Here is a 12,908-nt window from a genome sequence, read left to right as displayed (position 1 = left end):
CGAAGTGGCTGCTTTAACAAACTACAAAACTGTTTCGGGTATGGGAATTTGTATAAATTTGTGAGCATACATTTCATATAGAGGAGAAAAGAGAATATACCCGGCCCCGAAATGTGGTCTGAATTATTATCATTAAGCCTTAATTATACGTATATTAAACATATTGTATAAATATCACTGCTATAATCGGCTTTGCTTTGGTCCAGGACAATGGTTTAAACACCTAAGGCTTGCGCTAAAAGCAAACTCAAATGAATTAAAACTGAAGTTGTTTTTGTACGAGTTCATTTAGCTCTGATAAGGCCATTTAACCTATAATATGTTATCATATACGAATACTAAATTTAATGACATAATATGTTATTATTTTAAACCCAAAACTAAACTAAAAGGGCATGAAAAGGAGAAACAAACACGCTGGATCATAATCATCTTATTACATGGTTATACTTATGATAACTTTGTTTTTTATTACAATAAATGATAAACTCGTCTTATTTCATATCCCCAATCTTTTCATAATTTTACGCCCTCGTTGGCGGGTTTTGCTTCATGTGTGAGCATTTTGGCAATGGTGAGCTCATCCTTATGCACATTTTGTAAATGGGTTTATATGGACTCACGCACGTGTCGTCTCTTTTTACGAGAACTCATCCCAATTACTCAACATGTCTTAATCTCATTTTACTAGCATGACTATGAGTTTATATACCGCAACAAAATGTATCATAATTATCTTTTAAATAGTTTAGTAGGAAAACAATAAAAGGAGAAAACTTCACAACTTATATCAACACTAAATAGTGGGGTTAGCTTGATCACGTTATAACGGCTTTGAGATGTTTCGAAAAATTAGGGCCTATACAGATCATACATTTGTAATGTTAGTTTCCTGGGTAATCGGTCAGACCATTATATGGTTCAGTATTGGTCAGGCTATAGATAGTAAGTATCGTCGAGACTGTATATGGTACAGTATTGACCAGACCACATGTGGTACAGTATTGGTCAGGGTATAGATGGTAAGTATCGTCGAGACTGTATATGGTACAGTATTGACCAGACCACATGTGGTACAGTATTGGTCAGGGTATAGATGGTAAGTATCATCGAGACTGTATATGGTACAGTACTGACCAGACCACATGTGGTACAGTATTGGTCAGGGTATCGTCGAGACTGTATATGGTACAGTATTGACCAGACCATATGTGGTACGGTACAGTATTGGTCAGGTTGTAGATGGTAAGTATCGTCGAGGCTATAGATGATACATTATAGGTCAGACCATATGTTGTACAGTATTTGTCAGGCTTTTGATGAAATAGTTTGTACAGGCAATACATGATACAGTTTAGGTCAGACCATGTGTGGCCATATATACAGCTAGTATCGGTCAGATTATACAGTATTAGCCAGGCTACGGGTGGTACAGTATCGTTCAGGCTATAGGCGATATGGTATCAGTCAGACTAAGGATGATACGTATCGGTTAAACAATAGGTGCCACAGTATCGGTCAAACTGAGAATGGTACAGTATCGGTCAAACCATAGGTAGCACAGTATCGGTCAGACCATGATGATACCATATCGTTCTAACAATAGGTGGTCCAGCATCGGTCAGTCAATGTGTAGTACACTATCGGTCAGACAATTGGTGATTAACATGCAGTTTCGGTCATTACTAGGTGATGCAGTATCGGTCAGGCTGTAGGCGGTACAGTATCGGTCAGACCAAAGGTTATACAGTATCAGTCGGACCAGAGGTGATTAATCATTCGCGATCAGACCATAGGTGATACAATATCGGTCGGACCAGGGGTGATGAATCATTCACGATTAGACCATAGATGATATAGTATCTGACCATACACGGGTACGGTATTGGTCAGGATGGTAGAAATATGGTGTTATATAATATACTGTTTACCATCTCTGACTTATACTGCACTTTTCTGTCAGACGGTTAAATCTGCACATTGTGCGCGTACGTGTGTGGTGTTCTTATGTAACTGTATGTATCTCTCAAACTGCAGCCCTTACTCCGTACACGTAATGTTACCGTTTTGCTATTTTTATGAGCCGTATAACTGCGAATTCCTGTGTTTTGTACTGGTAATTGTAAAGGTTTTTACTTCCACGAATGTTGACTGTTATGGTTTGGTTTTACTGTAATGGTTTTAGTATGAGTCATGGTTCGAATATGATGCAACAGTTGTGTTTGATTTAGTTGAATGGTAAACCATGAATAACAATACTTGTTAAAAGTGGTAATTTGTTTAAAAATGATTTATAAGGCTAGTGAAAATAATAAATTACAAACAATGCTTTACGAATATGTTATCTATCACTTTTGCGGATGACTATTTGATATTTCAATTATTTAATATGTACTACAAAGGTAAATGCCATGTTTACACGTCCCCATTGACTGATTATTTCATTAAACATGGATGTACAACCGTCATGACAAATGAATGAATGACATCACGTGCCGTAGTAAAGTTATCTTCAAAATATGGAGCACAGTGAAAAATATAATCATTTATATTCAGTGGTTTTAATTGTTAAAAAATGTATTTATGAAAATTTGAAACTTTTTTTTTTCTAAAGCGCGGACAGCACGAATAAAAAACTCTCTCCTTTTTTAACTATTATTAAAATTTGGATGTATTTTGTCATCGAACTGCTGATATCGAATGGTCTGTTAACGCTATTTTCCCCTCAGCAATAAATCAAAACCAACGCTAAAGCTAGACGTTCGACCGATAAAGTTGTGAATGAATGAACCAGAGTTTATTGCTACTGGTGCGTACCTGAGTCATTTCGTAATTTATGCATACTATAAAGGCGATAGCCGCATTTAAACGTCGCCGCCAAGGTAGTTTGATCAGTAAAGGTTTGACACTGCGACTGACACTGGGAAAACATAGAATTCCGGGATATTTGAAATTTGTACGTTTTACGCGAACACTTTAAGCAAAAAATAAATATAAGCGTTTAAATATTTATCTTGTTTAGTAGAAAACTACAAATAAAGACGCTATGAAAATAAAAACGTTGACGTCAGGAGTGAAGCGTTTGATTTATTTTGTTTGTTTGACGTTGACGTTATTCGATGTCGATGCCCGGAATTTACGAAGCCTGTCACGTGAGAACACCTTAAGTAAAGGGGTAAGTTAAGAGTGTCAAAGAAATGGTTTCTAGGATATATTTTCTAAATACGATGTTCAAATGGGGCTTCACATTGATTAGGAATATTCGTTATTATTTGTTCATTCTTCTAAACACCTTTTTGAACTCCGTGTGCATCATATTAAATTTGATCTTTCGTTCAAATAGACACTGGTCACGTGCTAAGTGTTTATTTTGTTTTTCAAAATATTAACTGAAAAAAAAATGTTGTTTTTTGTAAAATGTTTGTTTCATTTTTATGTCCATTTATCGGAATATTGTTTCACCAAATATTTGTCTTGATTCTTCGACAACCCGTTTATGAAAATGGCTAAAATGTTTTAATAACATGTGCCTGATTGAACTATTTCTGTTTCAAGTTTGGTTATTTGATTGTCCTTTGAGACTCATATGAGCATCAATACGGAGTGTTAAACGTGCACAATACAATGAATTATAAGATCCGGGGCAAAATTCAAGCTTTTTATTTTAAACACTCATTTTATTCTGATTTTGTTATATTTCAATTAAGATTAATACGTACAGTTTTTTAACAGTGTTGCAATAAAAGTAAAGCATTCACGAATTTATATCAGTTTGTCGAAATTACTACAGCCTTATATCACTTAGGGAATTATAGCAGTATTAAGATAATACTGATATCTTGACCATGTCAGTAATATTAGCTTTATCAATACAATTAATCGTGTATTTTGCAACACAAGAAATATAATTTTACAGTTATATCCATTTTTTCTGAATTGCCATTTAAACACGTATAAAACAGGGTCAAATTTGATCGAGTGTGCATGTTTTCCCACTATTTACCTCATGGAAAAATGTTAAATATGTCCACAAATCGGCTTTTTTTTCGATTTTCATACGTCATACATAGCATTTACAAGGAACAAAATACCTCACAGACATCAACACATATCATGACTTGATCAATTTATTTTTGAGATTACAATTAAACAAGAATTCGGAACAAGAAGAAGAAAGTAGCTTGTGAATTATAGTAAGCATTCAGCGTATACCATAAATGCTTATCACAATATTTACCAAATATATACCCACCCACTCGCCATTAAAATAGAAGGATCTTAATATGATAACCATAAATCTTAAAATCCACACAGGTCGAACGAAAATAAACATCCTAGGGCATCGAATAGCTATGGCATATGAAGTATTTTGGGTACGGTTTTTACGGTTCAACCTTAGGATGGATTGGATTTCTTGGTGCATTTGCGACTATTATGGCTTACATCTTACGTCAGATTGATCTACAATAAAGTAACATATAACTCATATACACGTACTTATTCAGCACCACGATAAAGACGGGAACACACTTTTAAACATTCGTAATTATTTTAAATATAGCGTTTGAAATATTATAAAAAAAATCCATGAAAATCGGTCAGTTTGACGTTAGAGTCAGGTATAAACATCGTCCTAATACGTTGATCGGAAGTCCGTCAAATATGAAAATGTAGTTTCTGATTTCTAAGCTCATATCAGCCGCTATATATAATGATTCTTTTACGTCTTGCTATCAAACGGATTTTTGTATTCCATTCTTCAATGCAACTGTTTTGTCACTCCGCAACATCAGTGGTCGTTATTACTGGTCAACAAGGCTTGGTAACATACAGTAACACCAAATATATCAAGTTTCCGCTTAGAGTTGACTACTGATATAGTCCGCCCATCAAACCGCCACATCAGTGATCCTTATTTCTGGTCAACAAGGCTTGGTAACATTCAGCAACACCAAGTCTATCAAGTTTCCGCTTAGAGTTGACTACTGATATAGTCCGCCTCTCACCCTGCCACATTATTGATCCTTATTAATTACCAACTTGGGTTGGTAACATACCAAAACAACAATTGTATGAAGCCTCCGCTAGAGTTTACTACTGATATAGTCCGCCTCTCACCCGCCACATCAGTGGTCCTAATTAGTTGTCAACATGGGTTGGTAACATACCAAAACATCAAGTATATCTAGCCTTCACCGTGTTTCAGACTTCGGTGGTTGACATAGAAGGTGATGCTGGAGTTAAGATAGAACCCATAGAACAAAGCAAGGTCTACATCGACACCCTCTCAGAGCCCTTCGACGACGGGTGAGTAACGTAGATATAAGGCCATAATCAAGAAATAGCTTGTGGCGTTTTCCTTTCAATAGTTTTATATGTGACTAAGTAGATATGATGTTTGTTTGTGTATTCTCCTTTTTTAATCCCCCTTTTTATCTAATGAACAAATAAAATAATAATGATGAGCATTCTCTCAGGGTCGTGGTTTTTTGTTAGTCTGTAAGGAATCTAAGGAAGCTAAGTATGTGCCTTTTAATATATATATTTTAGTATATTCTAGTATATATGTATTGCTTATCATAAGATACGTTTTGCTAATAATGTAGGCTGACGATGATTATAATTCGTTATTAACTTTAAGTCAAGTTATTACAATTTCTGAATTGTAAACACTAAATTGTTAAATGTAGCGCTATAAATCACTACAATGCTCTGAACAATTTAATGATTATTTTTTGGGATCATCATAGTACAAGCTCGAACTAACGTTATAAAAAGTATGTGATTTAGTGTGATTCGTTTATATTTAAAAGGGCGCCATTCACTATATAATATATTTATTGCGACATTTTGCGCTTTTGATCAAGCCTCCAATCGAAGTTCAATGTCTTACGAATTCTATAACTGACACTCAGGGTATTTTATTCGTTTAAATTTAATTTTATAATGAAGTAATAACCATTTACATATCATAATAAAGAGATTAACTGTCGTCATATATCAGTAATAAAGTTGACCGAGTTCACATCATTTAATAGCGCCTCAATGATCGTTAACTTTAATTTCAAGGTTGTTGTAAGATTATCCACTTTGAAAGTACTCATTTTGAATCGCTATTCAGTACGACGTAATAAATCTAGATTCATCTATTCTGTCGACGAACTCTTAAACAACTGTCTGGGGACAGTATTTTTCGATGTTGATGTTCTACCTTATTGGCAGCCAATATAACTCCGTAGTAATACATAACACGGAACGTCACATCTTTTGCAGGCATACGTTCAGGTTCGAGTTCAAGACACACTCCGGGAACGGCACGTTGTTTTACGCGGTGCGACGTAATGACGTGTTCGATATGGTGTCGGCTGAGATCCGCGACGGCTACGTGCAGTTCAAGGTCCGTTGTAAGTCATCGTATGCCGACCTAACAATCCCCAGGTTCCGAGTCGACGATGGAGAGTGGCATAAAGTAAGAACATAGGTGTTCTCAACTTCACTGTATGGTACGATGAGTAACGTATTAGTGACAGTATCATCAACATAGATGAAGGACACTTAGCCAGTCCAGGTTTTCATCATACTTAGTCTTAACGGACACACTTCAGTTGGTCTTTCAAAAACAGATCGACTAACATTCGACTTTGTACAATAGAAATATTAACGCCCTTCTTTGTACAACGGATATTCCTAAGTCAATCTGATACAACGGATATGCTTATGTCCGACCGTGTGCAATGTTTGAACTTACGTAAAACCTTCCGCGCCAGATAGACTGAGGTTCGACTTTGTGAAACGAATATACTTTTAAGCGAATTATGTGCACTTCCGAATTTGTGAAACGAAGCGTGATAGTAACGCTCGAAGTTAACAAAAAAACGTAGGTTAATCATCGCGCAATGATAAGACTTAAGTAGATATTGCGCAACAGACTTAGTTCCAACTTTTTAGGGAGCTGTAATTTCATAGGTAGCATTTTCGGAATTTCTCCATAATATAATAAAATATTGATATACCAAAAATAAAAGTAAAACCTTTCAAAAGCGCGGTGCAGTAGATTTACATAAGGAATTACAAATATTACACATGCACTAATATAGCTCCACTTCAAAGACAGCTTAGTCTAATGTCTAAATTCGACTAACGAATAAACTTTGGACCGACATTGAGGAATGGTTAGAATGTGGTCCGACCTCGCGCAAAGGACATACTTTAGTTCCGACTTTGCGTAACGGATATAATTAGATCGTGCAACGGTCCGACATTACTCAGCAATTAGACTTTGCACAACAGTATGACTAAGGTCCGACCTGGCCCAACGATTAGACTAATTTTCGACTTTGGTCAACGCTTAGTCCTACTTTGTGTCGATAGGCTCATTGAATACCGGAACTCTATTACTTAGCACCAAGCTGTGTGTTTAATGTCTGCATTTTGGGCACGTTTTACCATCTGCTGATCTCTGAGTATCCAGCTGTCATATGTAGATGTCACATCTAATGGTTTTGCCTGTTCACCGACCTATTTTTGCAACAATGTTGTTTTCATTTTCAGATTAAATTCCACAGGAAACGGTGAAAAGGCATCTTCATGTTGGATGACATGGAGTTTTTCGAGCAATACTACGTGGGTTGTCAGGGTTTCACCTCCTTAAATTTTGGAAACACAAATTCAGAGCACGATGATTCAGTCAGTGTACAGGAACTTCAGGTATTAAATTTTTAACACAAAATCGATATTAAACACACTTATCTCAAATATATGTATGTAACATAATACAAATATTTAAGTTATGTACAAAGTAAAATTGTTACTATGTGATGTGAAATTAAAATTTATTTGATTGGCTTTAATAAGTTCAGTGGAACTATCAATTACAAAAATACATCTTATATTTATTTTTATCAAAGCCTAGGAACTATCTCAAACGTAAACATTGACATTTAATACTGTGAGTAAGAAAGTTTGATGCGTAGGAAATACATAGAGTCATGGTGCAAGTATATTTGATTTTGTATTCATCAATTCCTTCTTAATATGAGATAATAATGTATGGAGTTCACATAAAAACAGGACTCAATGAATACTACTTTTTCGATTAACATCCAAACTTTCGAATCTGATTATTTTAAATGATGTCATGTATTGTATCACGCCATAAGATATATTTCAATCAAGTCTCCAAATATAGAAAAAACATTTCTATATTAATCTCAATGTAATCATGTTTGACTGTGGCTGTGGTCAACCGCACTTTATGATTAAGCAACATGGTTTGAGGACGACAGCGAATTCGCTGATTTTTAAGTAGTTCATTGTATTTATGGTAGTGGCAATCGTCTTTCCATACATTTGTTCTGAGTGTATAAATTAAGAAGATATTTCAACAAAACAAATATAATGCAATGTGATGAAGTCACAGCAAATATATTACAATGTCCGTCAAACTCTTCAATTGTGTGAGCAAAAATAATTTGAATTTCCACACCGATGCGTTTCCTTGGAAATAAATTTATTTAGTTCTAATGTGAATATTGCTCTTTTAGTTTTGACCAAGGTTAAAATGTGTTGATGGTTCAGCTGACTACCACACAAATGCAATGACGTTACCTTTTTTTTTTAAAGAAAAACTGAAGCACTAATAAAATTGTGTCATCGAACTATGTGATGAAGCATGTCCACAGACCTTGCATGACCAATGGAATGTAAACAGAAATTCACCTTTCTAGTAAAAAAAACTGCACGTTGCAATTACAGGACGAGCAATTAATTATTTAAATTGATGGACCACATCAAAGGTATAACTTCTCAATAGCCGACAGACAGCTATCTGGAACACTTATTTCGTTCCAAGAGATAAGGTTCCAACGACATAATTTAATTCATAGTAAACACCGTACACGAACACAGTTGCAATAACATGCAATAGTTCGCTGAGACAGCATAGCGATTTATAAAAAAAATGTTATGTATGTCACTTAAGGTCGTGAAAGGTGTCATCGCTCTTTGTTGAATAAGAAAGTTGGCATCTGAACCAGTAACGAAACACAATAAGATGTCTTCATTAAAATATTGATATTTGATAATTAAGATTCATGTTCCCCTTTTGTTGTTTTTCAGCCCAAAAATGGACAGTTCGAAGGATGTATACGAAGAGTAGAAATAAGTACCGGCATAGAGACACCACCCAAATATACCGCCATCTCACTTTGTAACTGACAAAGGACGCAACGAAGTGCCATGATATTCCTCAGTTTGTCTATGCCCGTATGTTCGAGGGCCGCTGACGACAAATGCGACAAACGTCCTTCAAAGTTTGTTTCCTGCAAATCCGCCCTTCATCCGAATCGGCTAGAACGTTGGCATGCCATTTGGATAGATTCACAAATGAGTATTGGTATAATGTTCAACGCCTTGAAGTTTCATACATTCCTTTGCCTCACTCGCAAGTTCTTGATTGTGCTACGATGTCCCAAACTGATAGGTCTATTGTCACTATGTATTATATCATTTATAACACTGAACACTATATAGGTGTGTTTAACAGACTTTTCATTAAGAGGTAGCAAACATTGCTAAAAGTATTCGTACGTGTATCATATATTGTACATGATGTTTTTATCAGAACGTACTACATGCACTATATGCATCATTGTTATGAAATCCGTCCAATTGTTTGACCTATTTGAAATTTTAAAATAAAATTATGAAATAATGCTTTATCAATGGTTGGTCCTCCCGATTATAAGAGAACGATGTTATTCGAAGCTCCGTTAAAGATTTTATAACCATGAAAAAGACTTATTTGTATCTACGTCAAAATACGCCTGAAACTGGGAGCATTGTTTAAAACACCCGTGCATCTCTTGTATTTCTCGTGCATGCCCCCTCTATCCCGGAACGCAATACAGCAAGTGTTCATTCATTAGTGAACATGCCAGTACAGGAAACTTGAATATGAAAAAGAAATCGCTCAAGATAACCTAAAGTTGTGTCTGGAATGTTTATACTGTACTAACATTGATGTGGTGATTGACCTTTTGACCCGTTGTAATGTAATGTAGTTTACAGGCAAGCTTCGTCGAAATGTTTGTTTTAATCAATCGATCAGGTTTGTAAGTAATACGATATTTACATACTACTCTGGTAAAATTCTTTTAAACCGACCATAATCTATACTCTTACTTGGCCAGACAACACATTTTGATCACTAAAACAAAGAAAAATAGAGGGACAGGCCCAGTAGTAGACACATCAAAAATAATCACTGTTCATGGGCACGAGGCAAGGGCCAAAACGACAATTAACTATAGACACAGACATATTAACATCTCATACACAAATACAAACACTTAAACATAACTTACACCAAGGTTTATTTGAATGGGTATAAATTGTGGCTTCAGTAATGTAAACAATGTTGTTTCTAAACGTGAAAAGGATTTAAACATTAACAAGTTTAATGCAACAAAAGACATATTGACCTACTTATTTACCTAGCATAACTTATACTGGATATAGATTCTTTAAACATCTATCTTAACAAGTCTCATGAACATTATAAACAAGAATTTGTTTTGGAGGATGTTAAAAATGCCCTAATTTTTGACAGTTTATTCCTTAATCTTTGTTTAAATAAAAACGAAACGTTTATCGTGAGTTTCATTAAGATGTTTGCTTTTAAAGCCCCCAAAAATATTCAGAATGTTAATATTACACGTTTTATACTTAGATAGCTAGACTTTACCCCGTTATAAGGGACTTAAGATGTGAAGAGAAACTGATTCATGGGCTTAAGATCACTTGCAGTCGTGGTCTACCTTCTGATCCCATATGCCCCATATCCGAACCTGACCTAGATTTCATGAAAGGTATACAATCTGAAAAAGTGTAACTTAGAATGAGAAAATAATGATACCTCAATTACTTTTAACGATATTTGTCGAATATTCGAGCATTGTTATCCCCTGGTACAACCTGGCCCATGAACCAAACTGCCTTAAATTGCATCAGGACATCATCCGGGGTTTTCCTGATATTTTGAACGTGTGACCTTCTTTCAGTTCAATGTACAACATGACCCATATTCGACCTTGATCAAAAGTTGTAATGACAAACAATTCAAACATGTTTCATGAACATTTCGTCCAAAAGGTGGACTATTTTAGTTCTTTGGATATTTGATCTTGTGTACCGATACTAGTTTGTTTTATTTAAGAACGTGAACCATTTCGGAATTGGAAGTTCATTTTTTTTATAAACAATACATTTTTGTCTAATTATTGTCATATCCCTTGACGTTTCTTCTAACCTTTATCTTAGTGAACCGGTAAGCTTTATGAAATAATTGTTTATTTCATTGTTCACTCTAAATGAACATATGCTTCGTCATTTACTTATGATATACAACATTTCGAATATCCGCTGTTTTAACAGATGTTAAATGCCGAAACAATTCTACCTGATATGGTTCATTTATTTATTATATTAAAAGCATAGAAATGAATTTCTAAAAAAGTGATAACATGCTTCAAAAATTTGCATAATCGCGCCCGTACTTCTACTCTTTGATCGCACGAAGCAATACCATATGATGTGTCCACAAGGTTGTTTTTTTTTTTTTATTTACCTACTGAACTAGATTCCGGACTGCTGCGATCATTATTGGAAGTCCGTTTATAATGTTCTAGTACCAAGTGCCATGAACATCTGATGAAAGATGTAGAGCTGCTAGAGTGCTCACAATTTATATTGTTAAAACGATGAACACATAGCATTCACATCTTTTAATATTGAGCTCTATTTAGTAAATATACCAAAACCAATATGTAATTATATCGAATGCATGTGCTTTTGTGTCAAAGTCTTTCTACAAGACTGGTTTCTGTGTGTTGTACAAAGCCCACAACGGATTAACGTTGGTTCGACTTTGTGCATCGACGAGACTTAGGTTCGAATGAATGCAACCGATAAACTTTGCTATACTTTTGCAACCGTTAGATTTAGATTCGAGTTAATGAAGCAGATAAACTGATGTTTGACTTTATGCAACGTTTATACTTAGGTTCGACTTTGTGCAAAGGAAAAACTTTGATTCAATTCTGTGCAACGTATAAGACTAAGCTTCGATTTTATACAACGGATATACTTAAGTTTAACTTGCATTGGTCAGACTGGTTATATACGAACATACTTACGTTCAACCTGAATTAGTTGTTATTCTTGGGGTAGGACCCCAAACAATTATAACAACTTCGGGGCATATTTTAGGACCCTAGCGGGAAGCCGTTTACCTCTGAAGTTGCGCACTTTTAGGTCACATTCTAGATCCGCACCTTCAAGTAACTGTAGGGCAATCATGACCTTATTGTGGTGATTGATTTTTGCCTGTAAAGTGATCCGTTAGTTTGTTTACGGTATCTTTTATCTGGGTAACAATACCGGTATGTATGTAAACATATCATCTGAAGTAAGAAATATTAGATATTACTGATCTTCTTCTGTGATATCTACCCCGGAAATTGAGTCAATAAAGGAGTTTGTCAGAAAACATGACGTCATTTAAAGTGCATATACCAATTTAACCTTCATATGTGTTATGAATCACAAATATCGAGCAAAATGAGTCTACAAACTAGATAACAGCTTGACAGTCATCGACTATACTGTAGAAGTTTTAATTAAATGTTGTTATTTTTGTTCGAACATTATCAATTGTAGAAAAGTGTTTTATTGCTTAGCATGTACTCATACGAGTCGAGTGGTTTTCTTCAGAAGATGAGTATTCCGCTCGTACTTAAAACTGTATTAAAGTAAGATTAATCAGATGAACCTTTAGAAATAATTTACAAAAACATATGGGTAAATATCAAAATCCTTCACTGTTTAAATGAAGCTTGATAGGAAAAGGG

The 12,908-nt window shown here is 35.0% G+C and overlaps 1 pseudogene; it reads left to right on the top strand.

Moving 5' to 3' along the window:
- Positions 1 to 2,944: 2,944 nt before the first annotated feature.
- LOC128243695 (uncharacterized) lies at positions 2,945 to 9,660 on the top strand (annotated as a pseudogene).
- Positions 9,661 to 12,908: the final 3,248 nt, after the last annotated feature.

Source organism: Mya arenaria, chromosome 8 (genome assembly GCF_026914265.1).
Source record: "Mya arenaria isolate MELC-2E11 chromosome 8, ASM2691426v1".
In the NCBI taxonomy this organism is placed as follows: Eukaryota; Metazoa; Mollusca; class Bivalvia; order Myida; family Myidae; genus Mya; species Mya arenaria.
The sequence above is the reverse complement of the archived record's forward strand: the minus strand, read 5'-3'. Positions and strand labels throughout refer to the sequence as shown.